At 42.3% G+C, this 20884-nt stretch overlaps 1 long non-coding RNA gene across 7 annotated transcripts in view; it reads right to left on the bottom strand.

The window, feature by feature from the left end:
• The window catches only part of LOC309638491, a 90906-nt gene that overhangs the window by 46481 nt on the left and 23541 nt on the right, over positions 1 to 20884 (bottom strand). For 2 of the 7 annotated variants that reach the window (XR_014251162.1, XR_014251168.1), the window contains one exon: positions 1291 to 20884. This exon is cut by the window's right edge. This is a non-coding gene — a long non-coding RNA (uncharacterized lncRNA). The remainder of the gene's footprint in view (positions 1 to 1290) is intronic. The other 5 variants (XR_014251163.1, XR_014251164.1, XR_014251165.1 and 2 more) reach the window with 5 other exon arrangements.

Raw genomic sequence — 20884 nt, 5'->3', positions numbered from 1 at the left:
GTCCCACACATTTTGATATGTCATATCTCATTTTTTGTTCGGTTCAAAATATTTTATATTTTCCACTTAATTACTTCTTCAACTCATAGGTTATGTAGAAGTGGGTTGTTTAATTTCCAAGCATTTCATTTTCTAGTTATTTTTCTATTATTGATTTCTACTTTGATTCCACTGAGTTGAAAAACAGACTCCTTTAAAATTTGTTGAGGTTTGCTTATTGGTCTAGCACATGGTCTATTTTGGTAAATGTTCCACATATACATTAAAAAAGATCTGTATTCAGTAATTATGGAGTGTAGAATTCTAGATATGTTCAATTAGTCATGTTAGTAAGAAATCAGTTCTTCAGAGAAAAAAATGAAGTACTTTCCAAAGTTTAAGGGGTAAGAGAACCACATTTACTAAGTGCTCACTCCTGGAATTTTGACATTTAACCCCTCAGCAAAGAATTATGAGTATCTGTCTCACTTCCATCTGACTACTCAGCATCTCTATCTGGATGTGTAAGGAGTATTTCAAATTAATATGCCCTGAAAGGAACTCCTGATTTCCCCCTTCAAATCTGTTCCTTTTTCCATCCCTTCATCTCAGTAAGTGCACCCCAGTGCTCATGCTGAAAATATTAGAAGTTGCCCCCCATTTCTCTCTTTTCCTCATACTCATATATTTTTCACCCGGAGGTTCTGTTCCCTCTATTTTAAAATATGTCCTAATCTGACTGCTTCTCACATCCCCCCTACTACTTCTCTGGTCTAAGACCCTGCCATTTCTTTCAAGGGTATTACTGTAGTAACTTCCTAATGGATCTGTCTGGTTTTCCTTTTTTTCCCTCCTCTCCCTTCTCCATCTCGAGACCCTGCCATCTCCTGCAACAGGGCACACAGATTTTGTCTCTCTCATAACAATTAGAGTCATTAAAAAAAAGCAGATCAAATCATTTCCTTATTAAGAAACAAGCAAAATTCAAAGGCTTTCTCTCATACTTAGAATATATTATAAAATCCTTACTATGATCTATGAGGCCCTTGGTGATCTGGCCCTGCCCCCTCTTGAATCTCATTTCCTACCACTCTCCCCCTTGCCCACTGCTCCAGCTACAACCGCCCTCTCATTATGATTGGAAAGCGTCTAGTTCATTCTTGCCTCGGCGTCCTAGAACCTGCTGATCCCTCTGCCTAGAAAGCTCTTCTTCCAGATCTTTACACAACCCACTCTTTCCTTTCATCTTGATTCACACGTCACCTCCTCAGAGAGGCGGTCATGACCACCCTATTTAATACCCCATCTTACCTCCACTGTGCTATCACTTGTTCTCCACTTCTCCTGAATAAAATGTCTTCACAGTACTGGCCAATACCTCAAATTACTCATAAATTCATTCATTAATTGTGTTTATCTGTCTTCTGCACTGGAATATGGGTTCCACCAAGTCAGCACCCACTTGGTCTGGTTTATTGCTGAATCCCAACCAGGTAAACCAGTGCCTGGAACACAGAAAACACTCAGTAAGTATCTCTTGGTTGGATGGATGTATAGATGGATGCAGAGTGGATGAATGTTTAACTGAACAAAAATAATTGTTTTACATCCATTTATATGAACGAATTAAGTTCATCCTTTCTAGGCAGTACTAGGTTGTTTTCATTTTAATTAGAAGGTTGGTTTACACATTATGAAAGGTTAAGCTTCTCAAAATAATCTGTGGATTCTAATGTCACTAATTTGGGTTGGAGCTGTCACCAGTTAGTTGGAGTTGGTTTTCTTTGAGAATGCAGAAACTCCATGCACAGACACAGGGCATTGCACAACCATAAAGAATCACTTCATGCAGTAACTTTATACTGTGGTCATTCGTTGAAAATTTGCTAGTCAAGCTGAGGATCAGGTCCCTACTCTGACTTGCATTCTAAACATCTGTTCTCAGCAATGTCAGGATAGGTTATGCTGATGGTTCTCAAACTTTGCTTCTAACAATTGCTGGTGTTAGAGGTAGACCTAGGAAATGCCTAAGAAATGACTACCTCTAAAACGCTACATTGGTGGTCTTCTTCCAACACAGAGGATTAAATGATACTGCTAAATAGACTTTTCTTAACTGCTGTGCTGTGCATTCCCCTCTCCCAGAATTTCCTTTTAAAATCTGTGGTGCTGCCTATCTCACTAACAGATTCAATAGTAGCAAAGGAATTTGCTGGAAGAACTCTGAAGTGACCAGGCACATGCATTTTGACTACCTGATGTTTCTGAGGATGCTTGTTCAGGTCCTGGGAAGGCAGCCATGAATAAGATCAAGTCCCTGCCCTTGCAGAGATGGCTTCAATCTTGTTTGAGAAAAAGTTTAAAAAAGAAGATAATATTTAGGGTTGAGTTGTTAAATCTCATATCCTTACACAGCCATAGTTTTAGCTAGAAAAATTGTTCCTAGGTCATGTGCTGGAGAAAACGATATCAGTGTTTCCTGGGGTTCTCCAGAGAGAACATAACTTCCAGATGTTCTTTCGCTGAGCGTGTTGGGGAGCACTCATGTTAGAAAAGGGGGTCCCCTAAGCCCTGGGCTCCATTCTGAGCCTGGTGGTTGGGATCCATGATGTCTACCCTGCTGTGGATATTTTAGCTACAAATTCCACCAACCCCCTGTTGCATATATTTGTTTACTCAGCCTGTAATAAATAGCTTCATATACAGAGATTCCATCTGAACACAAACAGTCCCAGTCTTTAGAAGACTCTCCAGCAAAGCTCTGCGAGTGCGTGTGTATTTCAGGGTAATCATCTCCAGGCAACCCCGGTCGGTCATAGAAGTTGTCATTGCTGTCATCTTCCTGTGAAATTCTTCATCCTTTTGAATGCTCATAAATGGGCATTTTCATGCAGAATACATCATTTTGAATTGAATTTCAGTAACTCCTCCAGTGGCCGCCTGCCAGCCTGACAATGTCCGTCCTTGTGAAACTAGCCTCATGAGTGTGTTTGGAAGCACACTGGCTTTGGTTTTAGCAACAGACGAGGCTGAGTCCAGAAAATATTTTGTGATATTTATTTTTATAGCATGAATGAGCAAAACATTCAAGAAAGTGCTGATGGGTCTCTAATTCTCAAACTCCAGCTTAGAAAATAGAAATTTGAATTTCCTATTCCACCTCCCAACCCCACCCCATTCTCCCTTTTTTTCCAGTGGAGGCTGATCTTGCTGGCTTTGGCAGAAGCAGGGATGTGTTGAAATGTTGTAAATTACAGTTAATGTGATATGATTCTGTTTATCCTTGTCCAACACTGTTGAACCTACCAATTTTTCCCTTCTTGGCTTCCCATGAATTAAGGCAACAAGAGAATAGCCAGTTGGAAGACTGGACAATTTTCTTTTTCAGTCAGAGTAAAAGACAGGCACAGCTGATGAATGCTGGCCCTAAAGAAAAGGTTTTGTGCTTTGACAAGACGTTCAGAAAAAGCCCAAGATAATGCCCTTCTTACTTCTGAAGAAAAAAAAGATTATGTTCTGGGGTGTAAGTAATAGAAAGCCTGATTCAGTGTCCTAAAGGAGATTCACACCAACAAAGTTTAAATGGAAAATGTCAAGAACTTCATAACTAAGAACTGAATATTAAAGAGACAGCTGCCACCTTTCGGTTTCTCATTCTGAACTGGAAAGGTCGCCTCAAGCAGATAAGTCTCTGAGAGGGTCTTATTGTCCTGTCCTGACTCATTTAAGAGCACCGTATCTTCACAGGCAAGCCTCTTGGACACAAGGGACTCAGGCACTCTGGCTGTCACGGTGCAAAATGACCAGGGCAACTAAGTTGTTCACTGGATTTGTTGGGAAAATGTGGCATCTGTCAGACTTCTATTAGAAGTCAAAAAATCAACAGGGTTTTGTCTTCACGTAAGTCGAAGTTTTAAGAAGAGGATGTATCAGGGCTGTGGAGTTCTTTTAGGAGGAATTTTTAAAATCTACACGTGTGGTTAGAACGAATAATCATGAATAATTGGAAAAAAAGGTCCAAATTGATCATTTTCTGATCTGGTTTGCTTTGAATATTGCATAACCCAATTTAGGTTTGGTTAGATGAACAAGAGTGCATAGCAATGGCTTTAAAGAACAGTGGAGAGCAGTTTAAGGAAAAATCCATTTTATCCCACAGTTAACTATTGGATTTTAAAAAAATGCATAAAGGGTGATTAGGAAAGCGTGATGTGAACTTAAGAAAGAGGTTGATGATGAACACTTCAGAGTTTTCTAAAACAGAGACAGATGATGTCTTGTGTGTGTGGAGAGAGATATGACCCCTTGACAATTTCCCTGTACCCTACATGCAAACTTTCAGTGATGAACCTGATAACTCAGATTCTTTACATTTGTCTAGCACATTGCACATTTGTATATATTCATTTAACAGTCAGAGAACTTAAACGATTTGCCAGATACTATTCTAAGCACTTTGCAAATATCAATCCAGCTAAACCCTCATGACTAGCCCATGAGTTAGACCCTCATATTTTTTCCTTTTCACATGGGGAACTAGAAGCATCTGGAGGTGAGACAACTTCGTTCATCCATTTAACTTTTCACTGACTCACCACACACTTATATCAAGCCCTTATTAAGTACAGACACTGTCCCAGAAGCTGGAGGCACAAGAGGACTGTGCCTAGTCCCCACCTTCAAGGCGCTTTTGGAATGGTCGAGAAGACAGACATCTAAATAAGAACCCACAATAGAAAATGGTAAGTAGAGTGATAAAACTACGTATAAATAGCCCTCTCTCACACAGCATTATCTCATTTCACTCAGACACCAATCCTGTGGTGTATTCATTTCTTCAGCTAATACCCACTGAGTGTCAATCCTAGGAGAGGTACAGTGCCCACTGTTATGAGATTAGATTCAATGAGGCTGACATTCATTAAAACTATCACAAAATATGGGTGAGATGGTGCAACTATGGTAAGCGGTTTTAAAAAGTGACACAGAGCTAGAGGAGTGAACAGTGAGGGGATCTGACCTCATCGAGGAAGTCAGGAGAGGCTTCTCGAGGATGTAGCCCCATGAGGATGAAGCAGAATTAAGCGAGTAAGATAGGGAAAGTACTCCAGCAAAAGGCAGCAGGATGGTGTGTGGAGAATTGGATGAACTCACTGAAAGGAAGTCAGGAGAATGCAGTGTGATATGAGCAAGGAGAGGTCAGACCCAGAAGGTCCTTACAGACCATGTGGGGAGGAAGGCCATCCTCACCATGACACTGAGAAGCTACCGGAGTGTGTAGCACCTGGTGGGTCATGGTGCTGATTGGCATTTCTTAAGATGACTTGGGCTGCTTTGTAGGGAATACATTTTAATGGGCCCAAAGGTGGAAGGTGAAAGATTAGATTTCCAGGAGGGAGATACTAGAGGGGTGGCTGTGGAGATACACAGAAAGGCAATGATCAAGAGCTACTTCAGGGGTTAAGCTGACAGAATTGCATGTGGTGGATATGGGAATGGTTCAAGGGTGCCCCCTTTTACAGATGGAAAAACAATGGTCAGAGACAGGTTGAGTAACTCTCCCAAGGACTCACGGCTGGTAGGAGAAGCCATCTTCCTTAGAGCACTTTGAGTGCTCAGCCAGCACTTTTACCCTCTGTTTTAGGAGAACAAAGAAGGAACCAGAAACCTTGGTTGAGGCAACTGAACGTAATTCTAAGAAGGAAAGAAAATTTGATCTGGGTTTTGCAGAATGTGTGGGGCACAGGAAATAGTGACATTTTGGACAGAGGAAGTTGTATAAGAGTGAGCAAGATAAGAGGACTTTGCCGGGTGAAGGAAACTCTATATCTTGATTGTACTTGTAGTTAAAACAGTTCATACATTCATCAAAACTCACCAAATTGCATTTAAAATGGGTCCATTTTAATGAGCATACCTGGTGCCCAGATCTTAATCTCTAGTACCTTTGCCCACCAAAAAGAACTAGGGCTCCTCAAAGAAATGGTTCCTTCTGGGGCTGGAGCAGGTTTGTACAAGATGAGCCTGGAACATTTTGTTGGGCCAGAAAAAAAAGAAGAAAATATTAATAAGAAATGTAAACATGAATAAAGAAAAGAATAATAATTTTACAAAAAGACAAGCATATCACAAGGAAATGATAGCCAACTCGAAGGGGCTCCCATTGGCCAGATCTGGGAAAATTGGGGTACCAAAAAGACAGTAATAAATTATAAATCATTGAGGAAAAACAAGAAATTATGAGTTTATACTAATAATAAATACCTAAATGGGGGAGGAGTGGAGATCTTCCATCTTCTATAAAAGAAGGCTGAATGTGGACTGGTTAATGTAGAGGGAGTGCTACACACTTGGAAAACTATCATTTTGGAAAATTATCATTTTGCATCCACCATAATAAATGGTGGACAATAATATTATTAATAATAATATAAATATTAATATAAAATATGATACAGTATTATAAAACATTATAATACGTTCTAAATCCCAGCTAAATCCATGGGGATAGTTTAATGAGGAGCAGGATATTTGAATGATCTCAGAGAATGATCCCATAAATTGCCTATTAGTTGCAGGGGACAAAGTAGTAACTAAACAGTGGAGAAATTGGGTAACACTTTGGGTGATTAACATCAGCATCACCAATGGGGAGGATGGCCATTGTATGTCTCCAGATGTAATATTCATATCCGTACTTCCAGTTGTTGAATTGAAATAGGATTAAAGCAAAGGATACCAAGAGGTAAGTCTCAGATGAAGAGGGATAAAATGGCCAGTGGATTTATAAAAAAAAAAAAGAAACTCACCCTATCAATCAGGAAAATGGAATCAAAGCAAAGCAGTATTGATTTTATCAGACTGATATTATTTAAATGATCAATGCTTTGCCAAGGGCATTAGAGAAGTAGAAACTTTCATACTGTTTGCATGCATATGTAAACTTGCTACATATTTTTAGGGGTTAATTTAGTGTTATTTATCTATGTTAAATATCCTTACCTTTAGACTGAGCAATCTCAGATCTAGGACTTGATCCTAGAATACTCCACTAATCATATGCAGAAGAATATTTGTTCCAGTGATGCTTAGGATAGAAAGCAATTAACAACTGCTTATCTTAACAACTGGTTATCTTTTTCTGCATATCAAATTACTGTAAATGTAGCAGCTTATTTCTGCGGATCTGGAATCGAGGCACAGCTTAGCTGGGCCCTCTGTTTCAGGGTCTCTCATGAGCTGCAGTTAAGGTGTTGGCCAAGACTGGAGGCTCATCTGAGACTCTCCAGTGGAGAAGGATCCACTTCCAAACTCACATGGTTATTGTCAGGATTCCATTAATTGTGGGCTGTTGGTCAGACGCTGCCCTTAGTTCCTTGACACGTGAGCCTTTCTATAAACCAGCCAGAGACAGAATCTGCTAGCAAGAGGCAAGTCACACTCTCTTGAAGCTAATCACAGAAGTGACATCTCATCCCCTTTGCTTTATTCTTTTGATTAGAAGCGAATCATAAGCCAGCCCACGGTGAAGGGGAGGCAATTACACAGGGGCACAAATACCAGGAGGAGGAGATCACTGGGGACCATCTTAGAGCCAGCCAGCCATGGTGACCCAAATGTATAATTTATGGTATCACCACACATGGGAAACATCTCAGCAGTTAATAAAGAAAGATGTGGATATGTGTGTGTGCATGGACTTGGAGCCATTTCTCAAACCTATTGTTAAGTGAATAAAGCAAACAAGGTTATTCTGCAAACAAATGTGACACCATTTGTATAGAAATAGAATATTTTTCCAAAATGAAACATGTTTATGTCTATATATATATATGCATTCAAATACAAAGGAAAAGACTTGGGAAGAGACACATCCAACCCATTGATGGTCGTTACCACCGGAAAGAGATGTGGGTTCAGGGTGGAGGTGGAGAATAAAGATCAACTTTCTATTTTATTCATCATACTTATCCTTTTTTTTTTTTTACAGTGGGAATATATTTGTGTATTGTACATTTGTTTTTAAAATAGGACTTGAACTGGGAAACCAGGGCTGTGTCCAAGAGTGATAGCTTTGAAAGTGTAGCATGTTATCCATAAATATGTCCCAACAGTGCCTTCTCATTGTCCACATTTTAAAGGTTTGCTTGGTTTTCCATCCCAATTTTTTCTCAAATGTTTGTGACTATGCTTGGAACAAGGAGGCTGTAAGTGCTCTGTTGTCCCAGACCCAGGAGCTGCTGTGGAAACACACAAGTAGGGCTGCAGGGAGCTGGCAGCTGGATCCTATCGAATGTTCATCTTTCTCAGACACAAAAGAAGAACCACAGTAGCCACCCAGAGTGGAGCCTGGTGCTGCAGGGCACTTCTGGGAGGCCACAGCAAGGGATGTGGGACAAATAGGCCCTTTTGTAGTGTGTCTTTTTGTTGGTTGCATGACCCACTTTATAATCAAAAGATGAACCCAGGCTCTCGTGGCTGGAGGTGCAGTTCAAGATCCACCGCTTGCTGGTGACGTTGGGCCAGCTGCCTCATCGCTCTGTACCCCAGTGGCCTCATCTATAAAATGGCGGTGGTGATCACGGTTTAAATGAGCTGATACATCTGAGGCACTTGGCTTAGCGCCCAGAACATATTAAGCACTCCAGGAGGTGAGCAGCTACTGCCGTTGTTGATGTTCTTTAGTGTTATCCACAAAAGTTGGCATTTACTAAACCCTTACCAGTTTCCTGATCCTGGCTCTGTGATAAGTGCTTTAGATACATGATCTCATTGAATTTGCTCAACCTTCCAGAGTGGAAGCTACTCTTAATCTTCCCATTTCACGGACGGGAACTCTGAGGCTCAGAGAAGTTAAGTTAGCTCTCCAAGTTCATAAACTGGGAAGCGATGGTGCTGAGATTTGAACTCAGGTTTGTTTGTCTCTGAAGCTTACACACTTAACAACAATACTCACTTGCTTCCTGGGCCTTAACAGCACGTTATTTTGCTCTCAGGCTGTGAGGAAAGTGCCATCAGGCTTTAGAGGACTTGGCAATGGACCAGAGCACCCAGGAGAGGACCAGGCCGTAGTCTCTGCTGTAAAGACACTGCAAAAATGGATGAATAAACAGTCAGTGTGGGAAAGTGTCTGCAACGTCCTCAGAAACCACCGACCAAGGAGACCAAAAAATAAATAGGGGAAGATAAATTGGATTTGACATATATTTAACATGCTTGATGTGCATGATATATAAATTCTTGTACTCAACAGAGTACCCCCATTCTTGTCACACGCATGGAATATTTACAAAAATTAACCAAGATTTCACTTTTATCTGTTGGTGGACCTAGAGGCACTGCCACAAAAGTACAAGACTTCTGGGAGAACCATTTAAAAAGAACTTTCTAGAAAGTCTGTTGCCTTAATTCCATGTGAGCCCCCAGACATGTTCACATACACATGCCTCATTTCATTTGAATGAATAAAGAAAATACCGTCTTCATTTTACCTGTGAGGCAACCAAGGGTCAGACAATAACCTACCAAAGGTGCATCATTTGTAAAGCATGGAGCTGAGAAGGAAACCAGAGGGGCTTTCTTGTTCTCAGGCACAGCAACTTCTGCCCTCCGAGGTGCTATGCCTGTTCAGGACTCCGAGGTTCAATGAGAGTTTCATGGAAAAAAAGTTTCTTGAGGTAAGTTTTCCAGATACCCTTCTTTTCTTCCAACTTGTTTTCTGAAATAAAGCTTCAGACTAAGGATGAAAGCCTGAAAATCAGAAAGACAGACAATGACAAGGGTTGGCAGGCATATGCAGAAATTGAAACCTTTTTACATTGTTGGTGGTAATGGTGCAGCCATTTTGGGAAGCAGTTTGGCAGTTCCTCAAAATGTTAAAGTTACCATATGACCCAGAAATTCCACTCCTAGGTACCCAAGAGAAATGAAAACACACAACTGTGCAAACACTTGTACATGAATGTTCACAGTAGCATTATTCATAATAGTCAAAAAAAGAAACAACCCAAATGTCCAACAACTGATAAACGGATAAACAAAAGGAGGTATATCCATACGATGGATAAAAAGGAATGAAGTACTGATACATGCTACAAAATAGATGAACTTGAAAGTACTATGCTAAGTAAAAGAAGCCAGTCATAAAAGGTCACATACTGTACAATAATATTTCTGTGAAATGTCCAGAATAGGCAAATCCATAGAGATTGAAAGTAGATTCGTGGTTATCTAGGGTTTGGGGATGGGTGGGATGGGCATGACTGCTCATGTGTACTGTGTATGGGGTTTCTTTGCGGGGTTATGGAAATCTTCTAAAATTATATTATGATGATGGTTGGACAACCATGAATGCACTAAAAAGTACTGAATTATTCATTTAAAAAGGGTAAATTTTATGGTATGTGAACCACATCTTAATAAAACTGTTAAAAAAGAAAAGAATGCAAGCCTGACTGCCAAGATGCCCTGATTTTGAAAACTAAATGAACCAACACCGGAAATTTGCTATTTCTCACGTGAAAGTGTGCAGAACTGGGGGATGACCTCCAGTGGAGAAATCAGTAAAGACTAGAGAATGAGGCATTTGAGCCCGAAAGGTTGAGAGCCTTCAACTGTGCCTTAAGAAATGAAGTAGACTCGGCATATGTAGGAAGGTTATTATTCTAGATGAAAGGAACAGTGTGAGCCAAGCTCTAGAGTTGAAAAGGCAGAAACGGGAAACACTGACCAGCCTTGTTTGAATTAAACAAAGAAAACATACTGTATTTTTTTAACCATACTAACAAATACAGATATGAATAATTTTTGGATAACTGTTATATTGGAAGTGAAAAGAAAAAATACAAAACAGTTCATTGAGGTTCACTTTATAAGATATGTTGGTCGGCAACCTTTATTCTTGCAAGCAAAATCTATTGATCATGGATGGCTTCCATTAAGAAATTAAACATGGATCTGGAGATGCTAGTAACACTTTTTTTAAACATTAACTGAAAATTTAATCCTAGCACACCCATTTTCAGCAATCATCTGGTCTCTCTCTTTGGTTGGATGGCTGGTACAGGGTGGTCACAAGCAAGCCAGACTCAGATCAATAAAATGGCAGGTAGTGTTTCTAGTAGTAGACATTCACGCTCTCAGAGGAGAACCTCCACACGGCAGGTACCTGGAACCACGACTGTCTTAGAGCCTTCGGTGGAGAGCCCAGGGCATTTCAAGCCTTCATTTCAAGCCCAGGGCAAACCAGACACCCTTTTATAGAGAGATAAATTAAACAGCTTTCTAGATCCCCTCTTCTCTACAGACATGTATCAGCAAGCCTAATGTCCTATACGTTTTCTGCTTTTGGTTCTCTGCTCAAAAACCGTATGGGTCTCTATGTTGATTCACTAAAGGCAGCGATGAGGAATAGATCTCATATTCTCATTGAATTCCTACCTCTACATAAGACAAGAATAAATTAGGGCATTCATTAAAGTAGGAATTAAGCAAGGATGAGTCCCGCTCTTTCAGAGACTGAATCCAGAGAGAGAACACAGATAGAGCCAGAGGTTTAAAAGAAACTGGAAGATAGCTGAAGAGATAATGAATGATAATAAACCTCCAACCTGCAATCCTTGAGGTCTCGTGGGGTCTCCAGGCAGAAGGGCACGTGGGTGTTCCAGGAGCGCAGGCAAAGGTGGAGCGAGGGCAGTGGGACACGTAGCGGAGGCTGAGAACAAAAAAACACGGCCTCTTCCAGTCAGTCTTTGTGGGAGCAGAGGTGTACGTGAGCACGTGTGTAGGTGTAGGACGTGTGCGTGTGTGCGTGTGGAGGGTGTCAGCGGAACACCATCATATCCTTTTTATCGCTTAGGCGTTCTAAGAAGCGCGATGTGGCTGGAGATTCTGCTGCTGGTGCTGCGTCTGTGACCAACATCACAACCGCCTCTCCCGCCGCTAACAGTGATAACTTCCACTAATGGGCCACGCAAGCCCGGTGCCTCGCACGCATCATCTCTGAGCGCCCTCACAGCCGGCAGCTGACGCCGGCTGTGAAAAACCCGATTCACAGCTAAGAAGCATGAGACCCCTGGTCTCCCACAGCCATGGGCTGGAATTCACACCCAGCGATGCCACACACCAAAACCCCACTCCATCCAGGGCACCGGGACATGGTGACAGAAGGGTTTACTGAGTTCTTTGATACTGGAGAAGTGAAGGGGACCCTCAGCTGGGAAGGGCTTGAGGAGGGCATATTGGGATGGGAAATCTGCAGTAAAGTAATTTTGTTTTATTTATTCCATGCTTGAGTTCCATAGCTGGGCCAGTGGCTTTTGAGAGTTCCTTCTTTCACGCTGGCTGAACTGCCCAGAGTACATGATAGGGAAAGAGGAAGCAGGGAGGCAAGTCCTCCTCAACCTCCCAGATGAGAGAAAGATGGTTTTTCCTGACACACACAGACAGGTTCCTGGGGCTATCTGGGGATGGAGCCTCCAGGCAGGCTGATTTGAAATGCTTCCAAGCAGATATCATGCTTCAAAGAGTTGGCCCCTGTGGGGCAGGAGCTGAACCTGAGTGAGGGAAGGGGACGAGAGGGCTGGAACTCAGGCTGTTCTCCCATCCCCCAGGCCTGAGACGGTTTGTTTAACCCCTCAGGGGTGCTGTGTGCCTTCCTTGTCGAGGTGGTTTGTGGCTTAGTGCAGCGATATTTATAGAGTGCTCTGTGATTCTTGGGCGAACATTCGTTTTATAGATGAATGATCAAATTTATTAGCAATGAGTAACTAACCTGTCTACATTTATTTTGTTGATAATACAAATTTACAAGGTTTTAATTGCCAGTTTTAAAACCCCAAAAACCCATATATAAATACATGGGTAATAAAATACCTTCTCACTGTGCCCTTGACTTCTGTAGTTACGTCAGGGCTTATGAGGTTTACAGATTACAGATTACATCTGAAGGAGGTTTCAGATGTAATCACAAACCTTGCCTAAAAGGATTCAGGGCCAGAAACAGTCTAATTCAAATCTAGTTGGTGGTAATTTCATGAGTTTTAATTGAAATGCTCCTGCTGTTAATAATTATTAATAATTTTCTTTATAGTGCTTATTAATGTTAATAATCATCTTTTATTTCTACTGTTCTCTCATGTAATGCCCCATGACCTTGCTGCTCTGAGTGTGGCCCCCAGACAGCAGCATCGTGTCACCTGGTAGCTTGTCAGAAATGCAGGATCTCAGGCCTCATCCCAGACTTACCAAGTCTGAACTCACATCATAACAAGATCCCAGGCAATTTGTGTGCACATCTAAGTTTGCTGTCTGCTACCTCCTGAGGTGGTTATAGCCTCTCCCGCTTCATAGTCAAAGGAACTGAGCTTCAGAGGAGTTCAGCACACTGCCCACAGTCCCGGGGTCAAGCTGGATTTGAATCTGGCCCGTTGTAGTCAAAGTGCTCAGCCATGAGCCAGATGCTGCAGGTGTGCAGAATCCACACAAGCGTCCAGAAGCACGGACTTGTGAGGACAGTGATGACAGTTCTGGGCCCCCAAAGTAGTGACTTCACTGGGCTCTGGTCCATGGGTTGTATTCTCAGCTGTTTGTACCTTCATCCTTTAGACCTGGGGTGGGGGAAGCTTGTGATGTCCAGTCTCTGCGCCATACACCTCAGAGAGACCAAGAGACATCTCCAGGTTGGGACCAAGGGTGGTCTCACATAACACGTTCCTTCAGTGGTAGAAATGACGGTTGACTTATTGCTTAAGAAAAATAAGCTATTTTAGAACAGTGATTTGAATCCCAGAAAGTCAGAGAGTGTCTGAGGCCAAAGTGGAGTGGTATATTCATTAACAGCAATTTAGCGAATACAGACAACTCTCCATATCCACAGATGCGGGACCTATGGATACAGAGGGCAGACTCTGGGATTCAGCATCCGTGGACTTTAGTATCCAGGGCGGGTCCTGGAAGAAATCCCCCATGGATACAAGGGATGACTGTATTTAATGAGTGTTTACTATGTGTCAGAAACTATCCTGAATGCTATGAATAGAGGTGAGGCACAAAGAGGAAAAAGTTTAACAAGTAAGATGATTTCAGGCAGCCCTGGATCCAAAAGGAAGTCAAATAACTTCTCTGCCTTAAAGTTTGAGCTGATGGATGCAAATGTCAGCTAGAGCAGGATTCACGCAAATTACCCAAAGTACTTGCACTGTTTCACTATTTCCCTTTATTATGGTGGCCATAACTTAATCTGCTGTCACCCTGAATGCATCTACTTTATCTAAGACAAGAGGTCTCCATTTGTTGGGCTGAGCACCTTTGATGTTGGCCAGGCCAGGCTCAGAATCTAAGCATGAAGAGAAAGAACAGATATTGGGGTACATGGAGCCTGGCTTATTGGGCATCTCCCCTGCAAGGTACTCTTCTAGCATTGTATTCAGCAACCCCCAGACTCAGTTTGCCCAGCTGGCAAGTAGGCAGGTAAATATCTTCTTTACTGATGCAAAAAATATACGACTTGGGTGACCAGACAATTTACGGGTGTTTTAGAAAGTAAATTGGTCTGTATTCCTGCACAGACCTCTGCTTTCTGAAATCTCTGGCAGAACATTTTAAAAATAACCCTCTTCTTCTGCACTTTATTGAAATCATTCAGAGTACCTTCTGAGACCAGGGCATTCCAAATTTATGATCTGTCATCTGGAACTTTCCCCTAAGGGCAAAGTTCCTCAGCAAGGAACACTCTTCATTGAGTGCCATTTTCAAAGAGTTGCATGGGGCTGGAGGAAGAAAGTCACTCTCTCAGTGGAACCACAGACAATGGGATTTGCACAGGCCAAACCTCATCCAAAGCTCTGAAAACTGCCCCTGGAGGTTGTCTGAGGAGGGGGGTAGACAGACAAAGACCCTTCACAATTGCCCTTTGTTTCTAATTTTATTATAAATTATCTTAGGATTATTGAATGAATAGGCATTTAGGGATATAGTTTCATCTTTCTGGGTGTCCCCTTATTAGATTCCTGGAGACTAAACCAAACCCAGGCCACCCAAAGAACAAAACTTGGATGCCTGGGTCACTTCCTGGCTCTGCACTTTCACAGACTTAAAACAGTCACTAGTCACAGTTGCTGGATTCGAAAATGGGCAAGTCCAGTGGGATCCCTGCCCTCAAGGTATCTTGGATAAGACAGTTGATGGACAGTGAGGATGGACAGTGCCCCACGGTTCAAACATGGGTATCTGGTCTACCCTTGTGTACGGGGGTTCATTCTGCATGTACATGGATTTCCTGGAAAAGGGAGTTACTGGGACAAGGTAGATGCCACAAAAGGTGTCTAAGAATATGGTTTAGAATTTCTCACCACAAAGAAAGCATTGTGTGTGTGTCTTTTTTTTTCTCTAGCAGTGACAAGACATTGTCCCTACTCCCAGTAGAGCTTATATCACATTAGGTAAGAGAAGTGGCATAAAAACAAAAAATAACATTGTGAAATGTGCTAATTTCTAGGAAATGACCATGATACCGTTTTCATGGATGTTTCCTTTTTTACTGAAAGTTGCAAATTCCGTGTATGTAAAATTCCCAATAAGTCCAAGTCTTCAGAGAAAGAATAAGCTCATAGAAATAGGGGCATCAGTTTGACAGAAAAGAAGGTAGCTCAGTGAGTGATCCAGGAAGATCTCTCTGAAGAGGTGGCAGTTTGGTTGTGACCTGAAGAATCAGGTCTTAGTCAGGAGGGTCATGGGCAGCAGACTCACAGGTCGACAACAAAATGTGTGAAGGCCTTAAATGGGGCCAAGACCTGGATGTTTTCCAAGAACTGAAAGAAGGTCAGTGAAGCTGCAGTGCATTGCAGGGACAGAGAGGGGAATGAACTGAGCTGGTTTGGGAAAGGAAGGGAAGGGCTAGATCACGCAGGTTATGTGGCCCTTCAGTGAGACATTGACATGATTTGTTTTAAGTTTTAACAGCAGCCTTCTGGTGGTTGTATGACAGAGCTTAGGGAGCACTTCAAAAGCTGCTGAAAGGGCTGAGACCAAAGATGGCCCAGGTCCATAATGACGGAGCTGAAGAGAAGCAATTCTGGGCATTAGAGTTCATGGAGTTTGTTGACTGGTTAGATATTAGTGGATTTTTCAAGGATGTTACCAGGTTTTTAGCTTGAGGTCTTGAGTGGATATGTGGATCAATTAACTAAGGTTAGCTAAGATTGCAGGAGGACCTCGTTTTTGGGGGGGAGAGGCAAAATAATAACTGAGGAACCATCATCCTGGAGGTATGACTATGCAGAAATGCAGAAAAGCTGCCCTCGCCAAGATGTTACTGTTGCTCTGTTTTGGGTCATCAGGAAAATTCCACCCTGAGTGATTATTGATGCCTGCCATGACCACAGGTGGGGAAGTTATGGCACAGTTTTTAGATATTTGCCATTCCTGTCTTACCAGTTATAGGACAATGTCCAGCTCACAGGGCTTGGCCTATTGGCAGATCTGTGTTGAAGCCCTTGCCAGGTACTGTTCTAGACACTGTCAAGGCATGTTGAATGACTGATTGACAAGAACCAACTGCAATGTCTTCCTTCAAGTTTTCATGCAAGCATCCTCAATGGAGAAAAAAGGATTTTGTTTCTTTTAGAGTAGTGCATGTCTACTCTTCTTAGGTGGTACACAGATGTCCTCAGGTGGGAAGACTAGGGTTTACTCTAGAATCTGAAGTTTTATACACATGGCTACTTCTAGTTGAATGGGACAGCCATGAAAATTTGCAACAAGAGGATAAATATTCTACCCACAAATTTTTTTCACCATTTTAATACATGACTAAAAAAAAAAAAGTCTTGATTTTTATACTTTGAAGGTCTTAGCTGTGGACTACTAAGGGTATGGCTCTTTTGATGAGAACAGGACCTCAATTCCAGAGTTCATTTCAAATAACATCGGGTCCAAGGCCAAGTGCCTTGTGTCACTGGCTGGTCAAACCAAACTGAGAGTGCCCATTACAGAAAGATCTTTATTGCATTTTATCTCTTTAAAGCAGCAACCCTTTTTGGCAGCTGGAGCTGCCTTCTCTGGATCCAGGTAGTGGCTATAAAGGAGGCTCAGGTTTCTGGTCAATCGGAACACAGGTGGTGCTGGCCTGTGGACACCAGCAGCCTCCTGGCCTGGGCTAAATAGGGATTTAGTGGACCTCCTTGGGAACTTTCAGGGAAAAAAAAATCCACTCTTGGAGTGGGAAGAAATAAATCCAGAATCAAGGAAGGGAGAGGCAGCTTAGAGTAATAGTCTCTTATCTCTGTACTGGGCTCTACAGTTCACAAAATATATACATTATTCTATTTGGTTCCCCCTCCAAGAAATATTGTGTGTTATATAATGTTATCCTCATTTTACAGTTTTGGAGACCCAGGCTTACAAAAAGAAAATGACTTGACCAAAGCTACAGACTAAGAAATGGGACTTAAATTCAGGTCTGACTTCAAGTCTAACCTTCAAGGGCAAGCTTTAAGGAAAGTAGAAAGGAACAAAAATTTATTGCATTTTACCTTGTGCCAGCACAGTGCAGTCCTGGGGTTTAGAAAAGAATTAAATATTGCTTACAACTTCACTTGTCATAGCTGATGCTACTTAAGGCATGATGTTTAAAACAAACAAACAAATAAATATAAGCCAGTGTCACGGGGATTGAAATGGATACTGGAATTAACATGTGGCCTCTTTCACGTTTAGTGAAAACGCGAGAATGATTTAGAACAGGGGTCAGCAAACTACAGCCCACGGGCCAAATCTGGCCTCCTGCCTGTTTTTATAAATCATAGCTTATTGGAACAGAGCCACGCCCATTCGTTTGTAGTGTCTACAGCTGCTTTTGTGCTTCAGTGTCAGAACTGAGTAGTTGCAACAGAGACCCAAGCAGCCTAAAATGTTTACTATCTGGCCCTTTACAGAAGAAAAACTGCTGACCCCTGATTTAGAAAACTTTTCTCATCTTGACTTGAATCATGGACTCATTTTTTAAAGGCTTTTTAAAATAGGAATTACAGTGAGGGGTAGATTACATACTGGCTAAAAATATAAATTTAGTATCTAAAGTACTTGGATAAGATCTCTGGATGTCCTCTGAACATGAAGTGAGGGATATCTGGGGCACCACATACACGTCTGAGGACAGCATAAGGGAGAATTTATCCACAAGGTATCTACTAGTGTCACCTGCCATGGATGGAACAGTGGAGCAAAGTTGTTGCTATAGACTGTTTGCATCCCCGACGATATCCATAGGTTGAAATCCTAATGCCCCGTGTGATGGCGTTTGGAGGCAAGGCCTTTGGGATGTGATTAGGGCACAAGAGAGGAGCCCGCATGAATGCGATCGGTGCCCTTATAAAAGAGACCCCAGAGAGCTCCCTCTGCCACGTGAGGACACAGTGAGAAGACTGCCGTCAATGAACCAACAAGTGGGCTCTCACCAGACACTACATCTGCCATAGTTTGACCTTGGACTTCCCAGCCTCCAGAACTTTGAGAAATAAATGTTTGTTGTTTAATCCACGCAGTCTATGGTATCTTGTTACAGCAGCCCGGAGAGACCAAGACAGGAGTGTGTCATTCAGGGCTGGTTAACTGTATAGAAACAACCCGTATATATCGGTTCTTACCTTTCTTTCTCACGTCACAGGCCAGTATGGGGGCAGCACTATGCGCCACAGAGTCATGCATGGACCTAGTCGCTTTCATCGTGTGGCTCTACCATCCTCCAGGGCCTCAGAGACCTCGACTGGGTCCTACGCAGGCAGCCAGCAGGAAGGAGAGGAGAAAACGTGGGGAACAGAGCAGGAGATTTTAGGGGGCATTTTTGGAAGTGACACACATCCCTTCTGCCCACATTCTGTGAAATTGGGAAATGCACTTTAGAAGCATACCAAAGATGAAGGAAAGAGGGATATTGTGAAGAACTAACCAGATTCTGCCTCATGATCTATAGGGATCAGATAAAGTGTTTTAAGTTTACAAGCTCCTGGGCTACAGAGTCTCCATCCTTTCTCCTTTCCTCCCTCCCTGCTTTTCCTCCTTCCCTCCCTACTTCCCTCCCTTTATTATTTGTTTATAGTCTTACGTGTATAGCGCAGTCCTTGGTCATGATGTCTACAAAAGAAATGTAAAGAACTAGTCCTTGTCCTGTGATCCCTGTTTCTCATTCCACCTAAACTGATAAAGGGAAAAATTAGAAACCAATAAATGCAGGAATCCCACTCCCACCACAGCGACAGTGATGGAAGGGGGAGCTTGGACACCAGGCTCGAAAGCAGAATGGATTGGGAACATTTGGCTTATGCATGTGTGAGTTTAAAGCGGTATTTAATTAAAAAGTTGCAAGCTCATGAAACAAAGGCTTTTGTTTGGCTCTCCCTTGTATAATCCCAGTTTCTAGGAAACAATAACTTGTGATTTATGGGTTCCCTTTTTACAGAAGTATGGAAGTTATATGTAGCTCATGCTCAAATGAGAAAAAAAATTCCATGATGGTAACTCATTATCTGTCTGGCTAACAAAGGACAAAGGACAAATCCTGGAACATCTTTCTTTGCCATTTCATATTTATGACACATCCTGTTGGTAAAACGTTATTCTCAAGGCAGGCTCTGGAGTTTATTATTTTTTGTCTTCTCATTCTTCATGAGTGCATCATTTTTTAAAAATGCCAGGCCAGATGGAGGCTTTCTTCCTTTTGGGTCAGGGGTTGAAAAGAGACTGTGTGAAACTGTGGATCATGGATCCTATAGCATGCGACTCACTTTTAAGAGGAAGAGGGTTGTGTCACAATTCACGGGCTTTGCATGACCTTGTTGGAGTTTACGCTGAGGAATGCTCCAGCTGGGAGGACAGATTGTTGCAGAGGTACTCTGAGCTCCTCGGAGAGTCACTTTACCACTTTGTGGCTATTTCACCATCTGAAATTATTTTTAGTGATGTTAGTCAGTGTGTACTGTCTGCATCTCCTTCAATGAACCTGTGCGAGCCTCTGATAGCTTGGCTCACCCACTGATGCCTCCCCAGTGCCTAAAACAGAGCTTGGCACATCACACGCCATCTGTCATATTAGGGGAGAGGCAGAAGGAATGAATGAGGGAGTGAGTGCATAGTGGTAGGGGATAGATGACAGGCACTTCCTATCTACCTACACCACCGTGTCTAGAGTTGAAGAGGAATGTACCCTAAGACTTCATGCCTCCCCTTGGCCAAGAGCAGTCACCTCCCATTGACTGGGGTCCATGGATTTGTCTGCGCTAATCACTCTGGAAAATTTCCACCAGTGACAAAATGGTGTTCCATTGACTGAAACGCTGGTGAGGGGGAAGCATCAGTAAATTCCTAATTTGTCTCTCGGAGAGAAAGTACCTTGGTTGTTTGTTTAGAGGCCTTTATTACTGTAATCCAATTCTAGTCTAAGGACATTAGGTCTCTTTCTTGGAGTGCTGTGGGGAAGGAAATATTTTCAGAAAAATATTTGTTCTTCCAGATTTCACTTATGAGATTTCCTTCTTAATAGGAACCAAATCAATAAGATGCCTGAGAACAAACATTTCACTACTCTCCCAGCTGCTTCTAAGGATATTAATTCATCCCGGCGCTGATCTGGTTTCTGGGACTCAGACGTGGAATGAAAACCTTTTCTTGTTCCTGGGAGTTGGTGAGGCTCTGCTTGGCCTCGCTGTGCTCATTCCTAGATGTGGGTTACCAGCTCAATCCATGGCAGGAGGCCTCCTGGCTGGAGGAATTTCAACACATACCAGCTGCAGGACCTTGGGCAGAATTCTTAACCTATGATGTCAGTTTTCTCATCTAGAAAATGAGGATAGTGGTAGCTTTGAACCTTGTAGGTTGCTGAGAGAATTAGGTAAGATAGTGCTCTGTGAAG

This window comes from Balaenoptera physalus, assembly GCF_965194825.1.
Source record: "Balaenoptera physalus genome assembly, chromosome: 11".
Taxonomy (NCBI): domain Eukaryota; kingdom Metazoa; phylum Chordata; class Mammalia; order Artiodactyla; family Balaenopteridae; genus Balaenoptera; species Balaenoptera physalus.
The sequence above is the reverse complement of the archived record's forward strand: the minus strand, read 5'-3'. Positions and strand labels throughout refer to the sequence as shown.